Here is a 20124-nt window from a genome sequence, read left to right as displayed (position 1 = left end):
CCACAGAAGAGCAGATGGGAGGGGTTCGCGTTCCCGGCAGAAGAGGGGACAGGTATGCTGGCGACTCTTTTGGTCCACCGCGAAGACCAACACAGCCAGCAGCTCTGCCCCGCAGCTCTCTTGGTTTGCCACTGAGAGCACCCCTCCCCCCAACACATAGCCAGAACCCCAAGACCCAGCTGGGCCTCAAACTTTGCGGGAGGTGGGGGCAGAGTGGGGCGGGTGAGGGCGTAGGAGAGACTGTTCCAAACGTCCCCAGGCAGTGGGCTGTGCAGCCCAAACCTCTTCCGAGGACAAATAGTCCCCTTGGCCTCCCACCCCCCGTCGGTGTGAGGTTCCTCTGCCCTCCACCTTCGGTCTGCCGGCGCCCCTCCCGCCGCCCTCTGAGTCGCTCCGGGAGCCGGAACTGTAACCCTCGGGGTGGGGGGCGGCTTTCTCCTCCAGGGCAGAGAGGGCCCCGGGGGGCTCGGGTTAACAACCACAGCCTGAAGTAGCTCAGCTCAGCGTCCCCCAGCTCTGCCAGCTCGAAGTTGTGCTCTGGGTTCAGACTTGAGTCTCCCGCCGCCCTCGGGGCGGTCCTGGCTCCCCAGGAGCTGGGCCGTTTCTGCCCCGGGGTCTCGGCTCCCGGCCCCGTCCTGCCCAGTTGGCCCCGCTTCACTCCCCTCCCAGCGCCGGCTCCGGCCTTCGCGGGGAGCTGTCCTTTCAGCACCTCGGCGAGCGCGCCGGGAGGGAGCTGCCTCTGCCGCGCAGCCTGCCCTCCTGCGCCCGGTAGTCCTGGGCAGCTGTCCCCCCAGAGCCGCACTCCCCAGCTTCCTGGGCTGCCCTGAGGCCTCCAGACGAGAGCCGGGACCCTGTCGCCCACAGCCCCGGCTCCGCCCTCCCGGCCCGAGGCCAGCACCGACCTGGCGGTCCCTGCAACCGTCTGAGCCACTGCAGGGCTCCGCGGGATTCAGCGAGGTGGTTCCTTCGGCTATTCCAGCTCCCGCCGCCGCCTCGTGCAACTCCGCCAGGCAAGCTGGGGCTGCGGCTGCTGCCGGAGGCGCCCTCCAATCACGCCCCTCAGCCAGGCCCTGACGTGCTACCGCTCCCCTTCCAGATGGGAAATTCAAATCTCTCCCTCTCTCCCTCCCTCTCTCCCTCTCCCCCCCTCTTCCTCCTCCCCCCCCTCCCTCTCCTTTTCCCATTCTCCCTTCCCCTTTCCCCTCTCTTCTCCCTCCCCCTTTCCCTGTCCTCCTCCCCCTCACAGACGCTCCTGCCAATCCCCCCCGCCGCCACCTGTCCTGGCCACAGCTCTGAGGACCACGAGCTTGCTGCTTCGTTGCACTGCGGGGCAGTGGGGTTCAGGGGACGGAGGAAGCTTGCTTTAAAGCAGAACTCAAAGGTCACCTGCTCGGGGAAAGCCCTCCTCTCTTCCTCCAGAGGGGATTGGTTACACTCTCCTCGGGGGTTCCCAGCAGCTCCAGACACACCCCGTTTCAGGGCCCCCGTTTCTCCGTTTGCAGGCCTCTTGACTGTGAGGACGGGGCCACCACGAGATCATCTTTGCAGCCCCTCAGCACGGTGTCCTGCCACACCAGCACCCAAGAAATGTTGATGAATGGTGTGAACACAGGGGATACGGAACCCTCCGTGTGGCCTGGGGGGGCGGGGAGGGGGAGAAGGCTGCTGCAGACTGCAGTGCCTGGGGCACGACCAGTCCTTTCTAGATCTATCTTGTGGAGCATAAGGAATCCTTGGCAAACTTTGTTCTAGAAGGTCATTTCTTTCTCCCCTGTGCCCGAGGAAGAAAAGGGAACTCCAGGCAGCAGGACAACATCTGTCCCCAGCCTGGGCCTTTCCTCTTCCTCTCACATTCATTTTTTTTTTTTTTTGGTTTTATTACTCTCTCATAATGAGCCTTTCTGTCTGCCTGCCATCTTTTGGCTTTCAAATACTCCCTTTAATCCAGCCTGATATGTAGGAAAATGGCTTCACAGAGGAGGGGCTTCGCACCAGGACTTCAAAAGATTTGCAGGAGTTCCTGCATCAATCAGGGTTATGTCAGAGTGGAGATGGCTTCTGCTTCTGTAAGGGGATGGCTTCTTTCCAAGAAGGGAGTGGCAGGAACTGCAGAAGGACGGGGTCTGGGAGAGGGAGGCATGATTTTGTTCCAACAAGGGGGACTGTTCTCTTACTCATAGTCACAGCAGGAGCCTCAAAGTGGGGAACCCCCCCTAAGTCAGAGGCTACTGGTGGACCCACCCTCCTCAGCTGGAGGGTCACCTTCCGAAGCTCGTCTTTGTCCCCCCTGCAGGCTGTGGGGCTTGTATAGGGAAGGTCCTTCCTTTATGTCCGAGTTCCCCGTTTAGCGCTACGTTGGGCCATCGGCATAGCCCTTCCCTATTTGTCTTACCTTTCCCATGGCAGACACTAATGGAGGGGCAGAGGGGAGGCTGTGTGATTAGAATGACTTAGACTTGGCGCTAATGCCTGGGGGGACTTCTGGGCAGGGAGAGCTGACATCACGCCATTTCCAGAGTCACAGCCCTCGCTCCTCCCTCCTTTCTCCTGGAGCAGGAGCTCGGTGAATGGGACCTGGCTGGCAGCTCTCTGGTTACAGTTGGGTTTTTCCACAACAGGCATCGCTTTTGACATGGACGTCGACCAAGCTGGCCTAAAAACCCAACTTAACCTTCAGAGAAATGCTGCGCTCCGTTCTGGGCACCAGCACACGAAGGTGGAATTTTAATAAGCTCGAGTACGTTTAGAAGAGAAGGGGCGGTTTGGTGGTGGGCATCTGGACGTCAGGTCACGTGAGGGAAGTTGAAAGATGGGAGGAGGTGTCACCGGAGGAGAGAACGCTGAAGGCGGCTTGGCTCTTGACGGGCTAACGACTCTTGCTCAATTCGTAACTCCAGCCCGTAGCACGGGTGCCTGGCAAAGTGGATGCTAAGGAAATGCTTGTCGGATGAAGAAATGACTCTTGCAGGAAACGACTGCCACAGCATCTTGTTTTTACTGATGCTGAAGACCAAGTAGGGTAGTGGGGGAAAGGGCGATGGGGGTAGGCAGAAGCTCTCAGAGGAAGAGTCTTCTACCATTTGAAGCCGTCCAGCCATCGTACGGACTGCCTCGTGCGAGGTGGTGAGTTCCCTAGCCCTGGAAGATGGCAGTTGGGTGACAGGTGATAGCTAAAGACCCTTTTGAGCCCAAGTTTCTGTGAGTCTATAAAAACTGCATGAGCTGACATGAATCATGTCTAGCTACGGAAAATCTTACTGGTGAATAAAAGGACGGCTCAGTCAGGTTTTGGTGGCTTCATCCTGTTAAATGATTAAGGATAGAACATGACACTTGAGCTATTGGTGCTTTCTGTCGAGAAAAGATGGTGTGGAGAGAGGAGGACGTGTTCCTTGTTCAGGGTTACCAGCCTGGACGCAGTTCCCCAATGCTCCATTATCGCTACAGAAAACTCGCTAAATATTATAAGCATTTTCTAGCGATTATATAGCTATTAATCATAGCGACGGTTGGGCCCCATTATGTCTCAGGCACCGAATTTGGTGCCCGGCATAGATTATTTGTCTCTTTCGGTTCATACAAACGCCTGTTTACAAGGCGGGGGGAGGCAAGGCCCAGGGATGTGCCGCGAGTCTTGGGCAGGACCTGGGTGCCAGCGCAGGCCTGCCTGGCACCCGGCTCCCGGTCCTCGCCCTGCACTGGGCCGCTCGTCTGCGACACATCCCACAGCCTGTGGAAAGGGAACTTTTGCTCTGCTGATATTTTTTCACGATGACATTTACAGTCTTCCCTGTTCCCGTTTCTCACTAAAAAAAAAAAAAAAAAAAAAAAAGTGTTCCCACCCAGACGGAAGTCCTCGTCACGTGGGTTGTCAGCATGTCCTTCGATCTCTAACACAGCCGCCGCGAGGCCCTCCCCCACCCCCAGCCTCCTGTCCTTGCAAAGCCTGCTCTGTGGACAGCTTCTAAGAGTCACTTGGTAAAATATGGATGTGGGGCTCTGCCGAAGGTGTCTTATCCTGGCTGGTGCTGAATTTCCACTTTTATTTATGAGCTCTGTGGGCTAGGGCAGGGGGCCAGATCTGAACAGATTTTTAAAATGATATGTACATGCCTCGAATGTTCACTAGGAAGCTAATCAAGAGAGCTAATGTCAGTACTTTGTGTGGGGAATGAGGAACAGCGTGTGACGAATGACAACTGTCACAGACCATAAATGTGGCGATCAGTGAGAATGGCACTTGTCCAAAGGTCAGCCGATTTCTCCCCTGCAATTGCCTCGGTCCAAAGGGCACTGTGGACGCCATGCAGACGAGGGGGCCTCTAGGAAGTGCCAGCCGCCAGCCCTGGTCTGGAGCCTGCTGCCTAGGCCTGACTTCAGCTGGGAGTTGAGCTGGTGGGCGCAGGGAGACGTTTGAACGCTCCAGATGCCAACTCCACACCCTGCCATTCTAGTTTGAGCCTGGAGGAGCAGAGCTGGTCTTGGTTTGAGGTGGCGGCCGTGTGCCAGAGGCAGAAACAGACCTGTGGGGGCGGAGCGCAGGGAAGGGCGATCGGTCACCTGGCCATCTGACGAGTGGCTCTCCTCTTATCACGGACAATGGCCAGGGTGTCATCAGTATCAGGGGCCCAGTCCGTCTCCTTCGACTGGAATGCAAACCCACGGGCATACGACGGTGCATGTGTGTGTGTGCCCAACGGGGCGGGACCGTGCAGGACGTGGGCAGCATCCACGCGGGAGGAGACAGGTGCTGGGAGGGTCGGTATGGGTCTGACGCCATGTGACCCTCGGTGTGTGCTGGTGGTGCGTCCCTCCAGGTGTGGAGTGACTTCAGTGCGAGTGTGTCATCGGTGTGCGGTGGAGTGGAGTGGAGTGGGTAGTCAGAGGTATTGTGTGATGGTTTGGGTATAAGGCACGGGGGCCACATTCGGCTGGGCAGGTTGTCCCAAGTACCGCCTTAGGGGGCGGCATTTACATAGATCGTGTCAGATGCAAAGGCTCCAGGAACACGTTACCATTTCTGAGTAATGGTGTACGTCTGGCTGTTGTTGTTAGTAAGAGGTGTCATAGGTGATGGGTGTCACCGTTAGTAGAAAACGGTGCCACCATCGGTGGAAAGTGTGAAGATGTGTGGCGCATGTATCGCTGTCATTGCATGGGGCAGAAGGGGTGTATATGTGCAACCGGGAGTGTGTCATCGCCTCTGTGTAGTCTGGCCATGCGGGCTAAATGTGTGAGCGAGGGTGACGGACCCTGCTTTTCCGTCACCCCCCCCCACCAGATAGCCCTCGGCGGCTCCATCTGCTAGCTCCAGCCCCACTGCCGAGCCGTGGGACTCTCGGATTCTCCATGCTTCACTTTTGTTTCTCAGAAAAAGGCCCCCGGGTGCCTCATCTGCACCCTGACCCATTGGTGGTACATGGAGTGTGGGTGGGAGCTCCCCGAGGGGCCCCTCTCAGTCCCGGAGTCCTGCTCTGCACTTGGAGGCTCCCCCCATCCCCCAGCCCAGCATCCGCCCACCAGCCTACCAGCTCCTCAGATGTCCTCTGCCACCCTTCATCCTGTCCCCAGCCTCCTGGATCCAGGCACTCATTAGCATGTCAAAGCAGTCCTCTGCCAGCCCACACACTCAGTACCCCAGGATATCCCCACAGTCAGCTCCCTGTTATCTTGAGCCCTCCCGAAACATCACATTTTCGTGTCGGCCACACCAGTCTGCAGCGCCTCACCATTCAGCAAGAGAGGGATGTTTTGGTGATCATTCTGCCCCTCTTGCCTCTGGTTCTTTTCCGAGTTCTCTGCTGTGGCTTCTGTCTCCCCTCCTCTCACCTCTCAGCCCTTCCAACTCTCTGGGCCACGGCTGGACCCCACTGTCCATCAGGAATTCTTCCTGCTGACCCCAGATGCTCACGTCGCCCTGGGGCCGGGCACACCGCCAAGCCTCCTCATTTGAGTCCTAGTGCTGGACTTGCTCAGGCACAGTTTGTGCAGCATCAAAGTTTGTTCTGTGCCCTCGGGAAGGTCCCCTTTCAGAATGTCCCTCCACCCTGATGGCACTCGGTCCCCGATCCTCCTCTCCGTAAGTGAAACCCATGCTCAGAAAGATAGTACCCCTTAGAATCCTCTTCTTAGGCACATGAGCACAGAATAACAGAGTTCCAAAAACCTAGACATAAACCAAAGGCCACTGCAGAATCACACTTAGAGTCACGGAATCCGCAATGGGCTATCCAAACACCGTATGCCCCACGAGTGGCCTGTCCTACGCAGAGCCACTGCGGTGGGAGACTTGTTAGAAGCATTGCAGATTCTTGGGCCTCATCCCACATGGACTGAACAAAAATCTCTGTGATGGGAGCCCAGGAATTTGTACCGGTGACCAAGTCCTCAGGTTATTTTTGATATTTCCACTAGTCGAAAACCCTTGCGCCGATAAAATCTGAGAATCGTGTGATTGTGGGCCCTACTCTTATAGGAAAAGATACCGAATCCTGGAATTACAGAATATTTTAGAGTTAACAGAAGCTTAGATGCAACTAATTACACACATTCACTCACAGCTTAAGATTCTATGAATCTTAATGTCTAGAATCGTGGATCGGAAGTGACCCTGGAGTGAGATTCTGTTCCTATTCTCGGAGGAATTTTCCTCTCTCAGCCTCGCCGCTCCTTTTGGAACAGAAGACACCCCCCCACCCCCCCATCCCTTGCAGGGCTGCTCCACGCTGTCACCTGCGTTTGGGAGGACAGATGTTCTCTCCATCCTGGTGCAAAGGCGCCCGCAGAACCCCTGTCTTTGTGGAACGAGCGAGCTGGCAGTGACTTCGCGTTTCCACTTAGGACCAGCACACCGTGGCCCACAAAACAGATGTCGCTCTGTGATCAAACGAATCTGAGGGACGGGACTGCTGTTTCCCTAAAGCAGGCGTATCTGAGGAACGTGGACGACAGAGGTCGATAAGCTCTGGAGCTTCTGATCAAGGAGAGGAAAGACAGAGAGAGCACCGAGGGGCAGCAGCAGGCCATCTTGGAGACGGACGGGCACGCGCGCCTGCCCGTGTGCGTGTGCGTGTGCGTGTGCGTGGGGAGCGGAGGAGCCGGGGGAGGAGATGAAGCACGCGTAAGCAGTCGGCGCTGCAAAGGCGCCTTTCTGGCCGGCTCGCCCAGCGCCCTCCGTTTACAGACGGGGAAGGAGAGGCACAGAGCGGGGCCGGGACCTTCTCAGCGGGGACGCCGCAGCCTAACGACACTCCTGACTCCGGGGGGAAAGATTCCCTCGTAGTTCTAACCCCGCCCGCAGCTCCCCGTCTCAAAACGCCTCCAGCGGGCCACGCGCTGTTCTAGGGACGCGACGCCGTCAGCCCTTCCGGCTGCACGACGACTGTTTTGCCCCCAGTTGTTCATGTACCGGGCCCGTGTGGAGGACCGACGACATGCCAGGCACTCTCCTGGGCAGACAGACCGAACAGTGGTTTCGGAGTGTCTCTTCCCATCTTTACCCCGCAGCGAGAGATGCAGATACTGCGTAGGGAAACAACACATGGACCAGTTCACACGCTCAGGAGCCTTTCCCGTCGGAGCCTCTGATTGGCAGCACTTAGAAGCGAGCGGGGGAGAGATGCCCACAAACAGTGGACGGTAATACAACACACTAAGTGCTGTCCTAGTGAAGAGGCAGCTCTGAGGAGGAGAAGCAAATACACACAGCTTGCAAGCCAGATGGGCTTGGAAGCCCGAAGCAGGGAAGGGACAGAGTGGCCGGCTCTGGGGCTGCCCAAGTTGTCTCAGAGGCACCCGGGAGGAGACAGTCATGGGCTCTGGCCACAGAGAGACGTGGGTCACACCTCAGCAGCCCGCGCCGCCCCTTCCAGGGGACGCGACTTTCCTCTGAGACTCAGTTTCCTCTTCATCGAAATGAGGGGATGGGCCCAGGGCGGCGGCGAGGCTCACACTGAAGCACGGTCTCGGCGCGCGTTAGCTCTCTTCCCTCCCACGCCTGAGCACCGCGGGGAGTTCTGGCGTCTGGGGCAGTGCGGCCGTTACACACAGCCCCCACATGCTCTGCATGGTCAAAGGACTTTGCCCCAAACTCCGTGAGTTCCAAGGAACTCATGACTTCTCCAAGTTTAACTTTGGAAGAAGAGAATTAGAGAGAAAATGGGGAGACGTTTCTTCTCCGTCACCCCTCCTTCGGGCTTCCTCCCCTCCTCTCCAGCACCCCAGGGACTGGGATATTGTGTTCCCGAATAAGCATTGCCCGAAGCGGGTCAAGAAGGGGCTTAAACTTCAGGCTGAAGAACAGGAGGAATTTTCCACCCACAAATCTAAAAATGGCTGCTCCGTGCCACTCACCCTCCAGTTGTTCCTTTCTGGCAGAAAAACAAAATAAAACAAAACCACCTTTTATTTGGCAAACAGACAGGGGTTAGAGAGAGGTCTTGGGAGGATGGAGCCAGGGAAAAGCTTAAAGGGCTGCAGAGGAAGGAGTTTTCATTTTCTGAGCCTCTTGCTACAGTAGGTGATTCATAGCCTTTGATGTAACCCCCACAGGGGCACCTCCCTTACCTTAAATGTCATCACCTCCAATTTACGCTCAGACAGGGATTTGGACTCAGGTTAAGCGCCTTGCTTAGGGTCACGCACTCGAGAAACGGTGGCATCAGTGTTTGAACTTGGTGGTCTCTGCTGGCGGCCACCTTTCCAGAGGGGGATTCAGTGGGTTTCTGGACGCTGAACCTGGGTCTGCAGCTTTGGGGCAACTGGTTCCAGAGTTTGGGTGACCTTGCTAGGGCATCTCTCTGTGGACCTTGCTCCAGGTTGGTCCTTAATGGGGCCGGGTGGTTGAAAGTGATGGGGACTGTCCGCCAGGGCCCTGGAACTATGCCCTGAGGCTCTGAAAAAGCAGTCCCCTGCATGGCAGCCCTTTGCTCACTTCTGCTCAGCCCGGCTCAGCCTGGCCCCTAACACCGGCTACCTAACCATTGCTCTCGCCTCTCCGCTCTTGCCTGCAGACTGACTTTCTAACTGGCGTGCAGAGCTGTGGGAGAATCATAGCTTTCTGAAACACAGGTCCGATTGCATCATTCCCCTCCTGAAACCATGTGATGGTCACAGCTTATTTTGCCACCTAACACCCACTCCTCCCTCGTGCGGCATCAGCTTTGAAGAAGCCAACCTATGTATCATTTGAACACCTGGGTGGATCACGTGAACTGGGCGAAGCCAATCAGTACATACAGTCCCCTGCCCTCCCCACCCCCCAATTAGTTCAGGAAGAGGCACAGGACCCGAATCAAGCAGTCAGGGCTAGAGAGACTCAATTCTGGGACTTTTGCTTGAGCTAAGGCAAATGGACTCTTTTTTAAAGCTCCATTGTGATGAGAATTGGGGTTCCCAGGAGCCACCACGTGGAGTCTCAGACTGGGGACCAGCTCAGAGCCAGCAGCGCCAAGAAAAGGCAGCGAGAACCCCCAGCCTGGTGACATGTTTGCAACGGCTCAAGCCCCGTCTGCTGCCCAGCCCCTCGTGACCACACCTTCTTTTGTTCCTGTTAAAGCCACTGTAAGCTTTTTCTCTCTTACTTGCAACCAAAAGGATCCTAACTGATACTAAAATCCTTTACTGTCTTCCCATCACCTTCAGGAGAAAGTTCAAACTCTTTAAACTGGCCTTTAGGGCCCTCCCCGTCTTCAAACCCTGTTCCCTCAATAGCCATTTGTGCTCCCTGTCGCTCCTGGACACCACCTGGTGTTTCTGAGCCTTTGCCCCACGCTGCTCGCTCCTGGAGCGATGGCCTCGTCTGCTCTGTTCACTTGACAAGCTTCTACTTCGGCCACTGGGGTTCAGCGAAAGCATAACGAAGTCTTTCCTGGGAAGCAGGCTGAGCCGAGGTGTCCTCCGAGCTCCCACGTGGGCCTCTTCCTCGGAGCACGAACCAAACTAAGGTTGACACTTAGGGCTGGTTTTTGTGTCTGACTTTCTCTCCAGATTTTGAGCTCTTTGAAGGTGGAGCCTCACTGAGGCTGAGGGGATCCCTTCACCCAGCAAACATATACCGAGCATCTGGGGACTGTTCTAGGCGATGGGGGTGGATCTTGCGGCGGAGAAATAGACAGACTCCCATCCGGTCAGGTAGGGAAGCAGACGCGGCTCGGCTGGAAACGCTCGGGGCCTTTCAGAAGTCGGACGTGGCACGATGAGGCAAGGGGGTGCCCGCTTCGTGTCCCCGGGCCCAGAGCCTGGAGGAGGGCTGGGCTCCACGGAGCCCCTCAGGAAGCGGCCGTTTGCGGAATGAGTGTGGAATGTCCCTGGACGCCCTGCGGCCGCTGTATGACTGTCACTCAGGGCTCTACCAGCACCTCTTTGTCGGTGACTTATCCCCCATTTCCAGCCTACACCCTCTCTTGGGGCGGGGTGTCGTCGTTACATAAACGACATTTCTCGGGTGTGCGACACTCCGCTTTCCCCGTGGGAGCGGAGCAGGGCACAGCTCTCTGCCGTCGCGTGCAGCTCCGCCCCGCCTCCGGCCAGCGGCCCGCGTCAGGGAGCCCCCGCTCCTCTGTCTGGCTTCGCTCAGGCCCCCGGCCGTCCGTCCGTCTTTCCACTCCTCCCCTTCTCACTCTCCCGTCTCTCTCGTCGCCCGTCGTCAGCCCTTTGATCATCTCTGTGACTCTCCTCTGGGCTTTATCGGGCTCCATTAAGACGATGAAGCTTCATCCTGCTTGTATCACTCCCACGTTCGAAAGCCTTCGATGACTCACCACGGCCCATGGCGTCCAGTCCAGACCCACGACGGCCTCCCCGGACCCTCCCTGGACCCACCTTCTGCGTCCCGCGCCAGCCCCTTTACCGCGACCGACTGCTCGGCAACAGCATCCTCCGCCACGGAGCACACTACACCTCTGATGTCCGTTTTGTTCCTCTATTAGTTTATGAGTCCTTGGCCGTCTCCTCCCACTGGGTTGTGAGCTGCCTGACGGCAAGGACTGTGTCCTGCTCATCCTCAAATCTCCGGCATCAAGCCCAGGACCCGTGCATGCGCAGTGGACATTTCCAGACGTGAAGCGTCTGCACGGCATTGCCCCGCCTGCTTGGGGTTGAAAACGACTCGTCCTGGCCCACGGGCCATGAAAAATGCCCATCTCAGGGGCGAGCCTCGCAGACCGAGGCCCTTGCTGGCCACAAACCACCATGGTAGTGCCGGCACCCTTGTCTGAGTCTTGCTTTGTCCTGTTTTGCATCCTCGGTCCATGCGTGTGGCCCCACCATCTCCTTCCACACTGTAGCCCCGTCACCGGGGCATTTTGTCATTGGAACGTTTTCGGTATCACTCGCTCTGGTGTGCTCGCTTTTGGCACGTTTGGCATCTCCCCGGGGTCCCTGTCCTCCCCGACGCTCCGGCTTTACAGTCTGGGCGGGGCTCACTCCATGCCTCACCTCCATGGTGGGCAGAAGACCCATAGCCAGGCGGCTGAAGCGCTATTAGCTCTGGCCCTGTGGGTGGCTCGGGGAGGAACGCATGTCACAAGCTAAGGCAATAAGAGTCAGCCCTGGGACGTGAGCTGGAACCAGTGGAAAAGAGGCTTTCTATTTCGATGGGATTTGCAGGGCTGGCAGAATGTGGGCCCGAGCAGCTGGACCATTGTGCCGCCACCTGGGGAGAGGCTACCCAAGGGCGATGCCCACACGGAGAAGAACAGAGCCGAGAGAAGGAAAGGAGACAAATTCGTGACGACGGCATTCAGGTGCCCGGCTCCCGACGTGCCTTCAAGGTTCATCCACCCACGTGCTTTTCTGTTCTGTGACCAATAAATGCCCCCTTTCCATTTAAGCTGTTTGGAATGAGGTTTCTGTCTCTGCCACGTGGGAGTGACCTGCTGGAATCTGGAACTTTGGAGCTGTGTGTCCCCTCCTTCAGAAAACTTCTGAACAACCAGTCCCTGGCTCTGGAAGGGCTTACTGCTTAATAACCTCGCATCCCAAGAAGGGGTTGACTGTCCTGCATTCAGTTCTCTGTCTCTTAGCTGCCTGGTCCTGTCGACTCCAGTGGGAGAAGGTGCTCGCACTGAGGCTCCTAGCTCACAGCTTTGCCAAGCTCAGACTCCGTATCCGCAGATCCCAGTTCATATATCCGCATCCCCTCAAAACTGCACGTTTTCCGCCAACAGCTTTGCAATTTCACCCTCGAGCGGCATCGGCATTCTTGGGCTGGTGCCATCCATGCCTGGCGATTTGTCTGCATCTTGTTTGTCAATTGGCGTTGGAACGTTTGCCCGGCAGAGCGATGCTTTGGCGCCCCTACTTCCCAAGGACAGTTTGGGAGCAGGAATTTCCCCGAGGTCCGCCTCAGTCAAGGCCGAGGCCGAGGCTTCCTCCAGTGGTCCGAATGGCTCATCTCCGAGCTCTCGTCCAGAGCTGTGATCATCAAGCGTCTCGCCGGGCCTTCGTCTGACCTCTTTCCGCTCGGTAGATTTGAGAGACTTCTGATTTTAGGCCTCACACTCCTGCTCAAGGTGACCTTCCGAGTGTCTTCAGGCTGTTTCATGTTAAGGCCTCGTTGCTCCAGGTGGGCCTCTGGATTCTAAGTCATCGTTTTAAAAGATTTTCCAAAAGGTGACCTTTTCCTTGCGACAGCTCCTCAAACACCTCTCATCGTTTTGTTTTGTTTCCCACTATAATAGTCAGACTCCGCTGGGGTGTGGTTGGAAGAGGGAGGGGGTTCTGTGCCATCTGGCGATGCCACCTTCTCCACATGTGGCTTCCGGGCTCACTGTGTTAGAAAGTGAGAGCTGGCATGTCACAGAGGTCCCCGTGGCACCCCGGGAGGCGATCTCGCAGCCTAGCTTCTGTTTGCTGCTCCGGATCCACACCCCTCTCCCTGCCCGGCTCTGTGCCCAGGCGGCTGGCCCGGATGGACCCAGCAGTAGGCTCCCTTTGTCCTCAGGCTTCTGGTTGGGTAGGGCACCGATGGAAGGCAGGAGGAAAGCAAGGTCAGGGTGTCCTTTCGCTGAACGCCACCGCTCCTGTCAAGCGGTCCTCCCCACAGATCTTCTCTCCACAGGCTGGGCACCCACTTCCTCCCTGCCCTTCAGGCTTAGAAGTGGTAATGGCTCCCGGCACACGCTGACCCTCCAAGGTCAGAGGGGTGGGTGGCCCAGCCCCTGCGGGTCCCAGTCAGCACGATGAGAGGCCTGGATATTATGGAACTGGGATGGGGCCATCCACTGGGCTGTTTTAAGTTGCAAGTCAAACCTGCGGTGAGTCCCAGGTTGAATTCTCCTGTCTCTGATCCCAAGTTCTCTGACTTCATTTGCAAATTTCTCTAGTAAATTGCCATTTCTGGAGACCGAGAGCCTCCGTTCAGGATCCAAGCATAATCTTCCCCAACTTCTGGGGAAACCGAGGCCTCCGGGGTCAATCCCCTCCCACCACGGAGACCACAGCCACCCCGCCCCCCACCCCAGGTCCGGCTGCGCCGCGGGTGCCGTGCAGCTCTGCGCATGCGCTGTCTGCTCGTGGGCTCCATCTCCCTGGAGGCCGGCGTCCTCATCTCTGATGGGTAGATGAGGAAACTGAGGCCCCAGCATCTCCCACTCCCTCTTCACCTCAGGACATCTCCCTCTCTCATGCGACAACCCACACGACATCCTGTAAATAACTGCATGTTCCCAACACCTCCTTCTCCTTGGAAACCTGCTCTCTCTTTGGACGCGTTGCGGGTTGTTAGATTCCTGACTTGGCTCTGCGTGCAGCATCTGAAAGCCTGGGGCGGGGGGTGGCTCCGTGGTCCGCTAGCTGGGGGACCTCAGGCAGGTCACTGCACCTCCCTGGGCCTCCGTTTCCTCCCTGGAAGCGCGGGCCGGGTGGTGGGGATTGTAACTAGCGTCTGGTGGTGGAGATTAAGCGAGGACTTGTACATGAGCGCCCAGTCGAGTGTGGGACACATACAGGGTGTTAACGATAGTGAGTTTCCTGTCTTCTTCCTCATCCTCTTTCCCCTCGTTTCCATCTCTAATCGGTTCTGCCTCCTAGGTGGTGTTTTTGATTTTGGAGGGGTGGGGGAGTCAGGGTTTGTACACTCGGATGCTTGCAGGGGCAGGCAGGCGACAGATGGGGGACACTCCTGGACTCCTTGGGAGTGGCATGGGAAGAAGCCAGCTTGTGGAGCACAGAGCCTGTACCCTGAGGGAGGCTGGTCCCTGGGAGGACATGGCCCGGCTTGTCCAGCAGTCTCTGATGCCCCCACCTAAGGGCTCCCTTCAACTCAGGGCTGGCTGCAGCCCCCACTCAGATTTCCTGGAAGGGAGAAGTCAAATGTGGCCTTTCACTGGCTTTGGCCGGATGTTCTGGAAGCAGCGGGCAGGGGTTTCGCCCGTGGGGAGGCGTGAATCGACATGGCCGCTGACACGCAGAGCCTGCGGAACGATGGTGATCATAGGAGCCGGCTTCCTGGGCTGCCTCGTCCTGGCCGCTGGTCTCTGTGCCTTATGGATACTGCCTTGTGTAAGCTGCGCAACAACCTTACGAGGGGAGTGTTAGATTTATACCCGTTTCACAGACGACAAAAGAGGCAGAGAGAGGACAGGTCAAGGTCACCCCGCTAGGAGGTACCATTAAGGATTTGCATCCAGGCCGTCTGGCTCCGGAGTCTGCGCCCACCTCTCTGTTCTTCTGGGACCAGGATGTCCGAATGGGAGATGGGGCTCAGGCCACAGCCGGGTGTAGGGTGAGGAGATGCTGAGTGATTATTCCGCATCTTTGTAATTGCTGTGGTGGGCAGGGTTGTCCTGTAGTCTGTCTTCTGTACGGCACTGTAACATTCCTTGTTCTCTAGCCTGTGCTAGCCTTGGGTGGTTTGGATGGGGTCCCCCAATCCTCTTTTCCTCAAGCTCTAGGGCCTGGTACACAGCCCAGGCCTAGGATTTGGGGTCGGACGTGTGACTTGAGATGGTCCAGTAAGACTCAGTCTTGGAGCTTGCTCTGGAAGTGTTAGTTGCTGAGCTGAGCAAGTGTGAGCCTCGAGCTGCAAGGTCACAGTGTGCAAAGATGCTGCCTAAGGGGGAAGCCAGGCCAGAGAGAAGCAGACCGAGAGGTCCGAAGAGAGACTGAGCCCTGACGATATCGCATATCCTGGATCAAGCCCTTCCTGAAATCCAGAACTGCCTTTGAATTTTTCAGTTACACGAACTAATAGAACCTTTTTTGCCCTGAAACCATTGCGATCGATTTTTCTATCACTTGCATCTAAAATAGGATTGACTGGCATTGTGCTAGCTACTCCATGTATGTTATCACATTTAATCCAGTGATGTCGTTGATATGGTACCCGTTGTCTGGATGGCGGAGCTGAGGCTTACAGAGGTTTGTGGTATCCGCTAAGGCATCACAGCTAGTACATGGCAGGCTGAGGTTAGCCTTCTGCCTTATGGTAGAAGGTAGGTTTCAGCCCCCTCCCTCCAGTATTTCTTATAATGCCTACTCTCCCGGTCTCGTCCAGTGGCTTCCTCTGCTTCTGCTCTCATCCACGTTAATCCCTGCTTCTTCGGGGAAGAGCCTTCCCTGGTTACACCTTCGGACTGAGCGCTGTTCCCTGGTAGACGTCTTTACGGCACGATGCGCTTTTTCTTCCCAGCTTGACTGAACTTCAGTAATGATTTGTTCCAGGTTTCTCTCCCCGGCTGGTGGGAGTCCCACAGGGGCAGAGATGACGTCGGTTTGGCCATCGTTCGCAGCGCCAGTGTCTGGCACAGCGCCTGGCCCGCGGTGGGCGCCTGGTGAATGTTTGCTGAGCAAATGACTCGTGCAGCCGTTTCTCTCCCACGGTGGCCCCGGGTCATCGTCCACCCGTGGGGCTGCAGCGCGGCAGCCTCTGACCTTGCACAGCTCGCTCGTGCTCTGCTGTGTCCCGGGCGCCCGCGGTCTCGGACGCTCCCTTCTCTGCGCGTGCGTTCGGGTGGTTTTCCACGCAGTGAGGTTTTTGAAGGCAGGGGCAGCGTCTCCCGCCATGATTCTTTGAGCGGCAGTAATAACAGCAGCAGTGCAAGGAATAATACTAATCGCGAGCACTCAGTATCTGCCAGGCACAGCGCCGAGGCTGCGCGCGCACTGCCTCCTCCGATCCTGACGTCGGCTGTCTGTGTGCATACTCCTATGACCTCGTGACACGGAAGGGCAAACCGAGACTCAGAGTTTACGTGGCTCTTTGCTCCTCCGGGTTGAGCGGAGGTTCCGTCTTACGCAATCAGAACAGAACTTGTTTTCCCGGCGATTTTAACGGGGGACCGCCAGGCTGGGTGCGAAGGCAGCCGTAGCAGAAAGGCTGGTGGGGAGCCGGCAGGCTGACCCAGCTGGCTGCGTCCTGTCAAAAGGAAGAATCTTCCTTGTGAAGGTCAAAGTCTTCCTTGTGAAGGTCAAAGGACACACGATCGGTGAGGAGAGAGAGGGAGCCTCAGAGCCAGGGGCCGGGGGCAGGGGACAGCTCAGCGTGCTGGAGAAAGCGTGTCGGGCATGCGCCGTGGAGCCCGTGACCCTGGCCTTGACACTTGTGACCTAGGCAGTGGACCTCTCGGAGCCCACTGCAGGGCTGATGATGCCGGCTTTCACATGCCTGGAAATCGCCTGGCCAGTGCTTGGCATGGACGACAGGCACCATGCTTGGGGCGCAGGCCACGTGCGGGGGATGCTGTCAGTTCGTCACCTGCACAAACTCAGGTGACTCTCGCCACGACTCTAGGAAGGGGTCCCCGGCTGACCCCCTTGCAGAGGAGAACCCTGGGTCTGGCAGTGCAGCCACTGACTCAGTCACTCAGCCCGTTCGAGGCAGCGGGGATCTGAGCTCCGGCTGTGGGGTTCCAGAGCCTTCGCTTGACCATCCTCGCCTTCTCAAGAACGTTTGAACTTGGACACTGGTGAGAGAATGGGCGGACAGTTACTTATTTGTACTGTCGCCTCTTATGGACTCCAAGTGTCTGTGTTCATGTTTTAACCCCCGAGGGACGACTCCCCTTATCCCCAGCACATCTCAGGGGCATAGACAGACACTGTTCAGGAGACCGTGGTGGCCTGTGCTGGGGCCCCGAGACCAACAAGACCCTGGGCCTGGCTGTTCAGCAGGGGCAGGGCAGGGAGGGCTCTTTCTCAGTCCCATCAGTGCCTCCTGGTGCTGCCGTGTGGGGCTGGTGCCAGACCGGGCCGGGGGCGAGGACCCAGCGTGCGCCAGCCTCGCTCGCCAAGTAGCAGCTCCACGGTCTTGCCACGTCGAATGCCACCTCTGCTGTTTACTCACCTTTGCGCTCTAATTTCCCTCACTTGGTAAAACAAAACCCCTCGTCGCATTTAGAGAGGAAACCTCACCTCGCCACCTCACGCGGGGAAACCAGTGGGTGTCACGCACTGTCACGGGGGTAACAGTGCACACAGACATGACGAAAAGGAATCGCGCACGGACGCCCGGCTCTGTGCAGCCCAGTCTCAGTCTGAGGCCCGCGGGGGAGGGGATCACGTTAGAGAGGTGTTAAGGACCCACTGGCACCAGCTCGAGACTCATGGGCACCACGGAAGCATTTAAAGAGAACCAGAAACGAGGAGTAAATTCCTCAGTGTCCGACCCGCTATTTAAAGGGGCACCTGCCGAGCCACCTATGATTGCTGAGTCCTGAGACTCACGCTCTGGAAAAGCCGGTAGACTTAGCGCCTGCCCTGCTTTCTCTGGGCCCAGGCCTGCTTCCCCTCCCGCCTGGGCCCTCCGGCGCCGAGGAAGCCAGGTCCTCGCAGTGGGGCGCCCCGTCGAAAGGGCTTCCCTTGCAGCCAGACGGGAAGGCACTTGTCTCTCTGACCCTCAGCTTCCCCATCTAGAGAATGGGGATAACATTTCCCGTTGCCAGGGCTGTTCGGAAGATTAAAGCGAGGTGCTGTGTGTCAGGGACTTCGCATGGGGCCTGGCACGGCGAGCAGGGACTTGGGCGCCTGCCTGCCTTCCTCGTGGTCCTGATCTGATCAAAGTCAGGGGCTCTGTCCACGGCCACCTTTGCCCAGGTCCCATTCCGCTCTTGCAGGCTCTTTCTCTTCACCTGCAGAGTCCGACTTGGACTCGAATCTCTCCTCCATCCCCTGCAGGGCCTGCTCACCTGTCTGAGCCTCAGTTTGCTCACCTTTAAAATGGGAGCCACTGCAGCCACCTCCCCACGTCACTGTAGGGGCAATAAAATACTTAATCATCATTGGTAAGGTTTTATACACAGGTACAGACTTATTTTTATGATATTAACCCTCTGGGACGGGAGGGTCACCGGAGCCTTCCTGGCCTTGGACTGCCTACTCTCGGGGGAAATCATCTGAGTCGGAGCCCACGTGGAAGACTTCCTGAGTTCACGACAGGCCGCCTGCTGATGCCTGTCTCTTGGAGGGGAGCGCTGTGGGCTCCAGCTGAGGCAGCATCTGTTTTTAGCTGGAATTGTTGCCACTCAGCCCCCCGTGTGGGAAAAAGAAACGGGGTGCAGAAATAGCCTGTCCCCGGGGCTGCCCGGGAGAGGGCTTATTTTGACTCGGGATGTTGCCGACGCTGTGGCAGGCTTGTCAAAACACATCTGCCTCTTCTCAAGCAGCCCACGGAGCCTCAGACTCGCGCCAGGACCCAAGCTTGGCTGCCAGACGTGCACATCTGGATCCTGGCCCTTGGGAGCCGATCACGGCCCCGGCTTTGATGCCAACGGTAACCCCTTCCCAAGCACCGGAGGGCAAAAAATAGATGGCCCATGCCAGTGCGCACCGGGCGTCAGGTTCTGTTTGTCTCCGTGGCCCCCGTGGCTGCAGAGCAGGCTGCAGTGGGGGTTCGTACACCCATTTCACAGAGGGAAAGCTGAGGGCCGGGCCGCGAGGTGACTTCTCTTTGCCAAGCCTTCCTCTGCTCTTTGCGTGGCCGTGGCCTTGGCCTGGATGCCCTTCTTCCTCTTATGATTGCTCATGACCCAGGACACGTGTCACCTCCCCTGGGTGGAGTCCGTTCCTGCCTCGCTGGGGCTTTGTGCAGGCTTCTTGGTGGCCCTTACCCCCTGCCCAGTGACGTGGCACAGCTGCGTGTCTCCGAGAGGGCAGAGTCAGGTTTGGGGCGGCCTGACGAACGTTCGCGGAAGGAAAGAACAGTGTGGGCGTGTTTCACCGAGGGGCTCCCCAGCCCGAGCCTCAGGGGCCGATCAAGTGCTCAGGCAGGGCAGCGGGCATCGGGCTCCCCGGGCCTCCTGACCCGAGGGCATCCTCAGGGAGACAAGGAGACAGGCTCGCGGCTCCAGAGCGGCACAGCCGCCTGCCCACAGGCGGCTCTCGCCCGGGACAGCCCGCAGCGGACTCGCGTCTCCCACCAGCCTCTGCTGTCCCTCTGTTTCTCAGGCTCAAAGCCCTGGTCAGCGTGGACATCCAGGTCCAAATCCAGACTCCTCACACTGTGCCATCTCTGCTGTCCCTCCCTCTGCCCCTCCCTTCGTCTGTCCCTTCACCCCCGGTGTCTGTGGGTCCCTCAGGCTGTCCTAGCTCCTCCCTGCCCTCCAGCCCGGCCTCCTCCCCCGTCTCCCCACCTCTGCCTGGCTCCCCTGTCTTCATTCGTCCCCTCGCACGGGGCTGACGCACAGGTCCTCCGTGAGCTCAGCTCTGACCAGGCGGCTGCGACCTGCCCGAAACAGCCGGCTCCCCCCTCCTTTCTCCGCGTCTTTCAGAGTGGATGGCGTTGGCAGGGGTTCTGTGAATAACGGGGCGCCGGGTCAAGTGCGTGGGGATGGCTGCGCTAAATGGAGTCAAGCAGATTCTTCCCTGCAGGAATTTTCAGGACCTTTAATGTGCTGCTCGGGTTATGAGTCTCAGAGAGGTGGCACCAGCGTGTGGCATTTCTAGAACTTATTTGATCATGGGACCATTCCATGTTGAACACCGAGGGACGTGGCTTTCTAAGGAATGCATTTTGGGGAATGCCGGCGCGTCGGCCAGAGCCCGTCCTCCTTATCTTGGTGACAGGGTGGCCTGAGCCCACCTTTCCAACTGCTGCTCTGGCCGGTCCACTCACATCCAGAAAGTTCCAGCCCCAAAGAACCTGCAGACGCTCCCTGCGCTTCTTCGCTCTGTCTGCCGCCCGCTCAC

General features: G+C 57.8%; 1 protein-coding gene across 2 annotated transcripts in view; it reads right to left on the bottom strand.

Annotated features, from left to right (window-relative positions):
- CPLX2 (complexin 2) overlaps positions 1–20124 on the bottom strand; it is a 68266-nt gene that overhangs the window by 7652 nt on the left and 40490 nt on the right. Inside the window, exon 1 of one of the 2 annotated variants that reach the window (XM_039878317.1) lies at positions 903–1158. The exons of the other annotated variant lie outside the window; for it this stretch is intronic. The gene's annotated coding sequence lies outside the window, so the exon portion shown is untranslated. Of the gene's footprint in view, positions 1–902; positions 1159–20124 lie in introns of those variants that run through there. 2 annotated transcript variants of the gene reach the window in all.

This window comes from Pteropus medius, unplaced genomic scaffold (assembly GCF_902729225.1).
Source record: "Pteropus medius unplaced genomic scaffold, Ma_sr-lr_union100, whole genome shotgun sequence".
Lineage (NCBI taxonomy): Eukaryota > Metazoa > Chordata > Mammalia > Chiroptera > Pteropodidae > Pteropus > Pteropus medius.
This window is presented reverse-complemented; position numbering and strand designations above follow the sequence as displayed.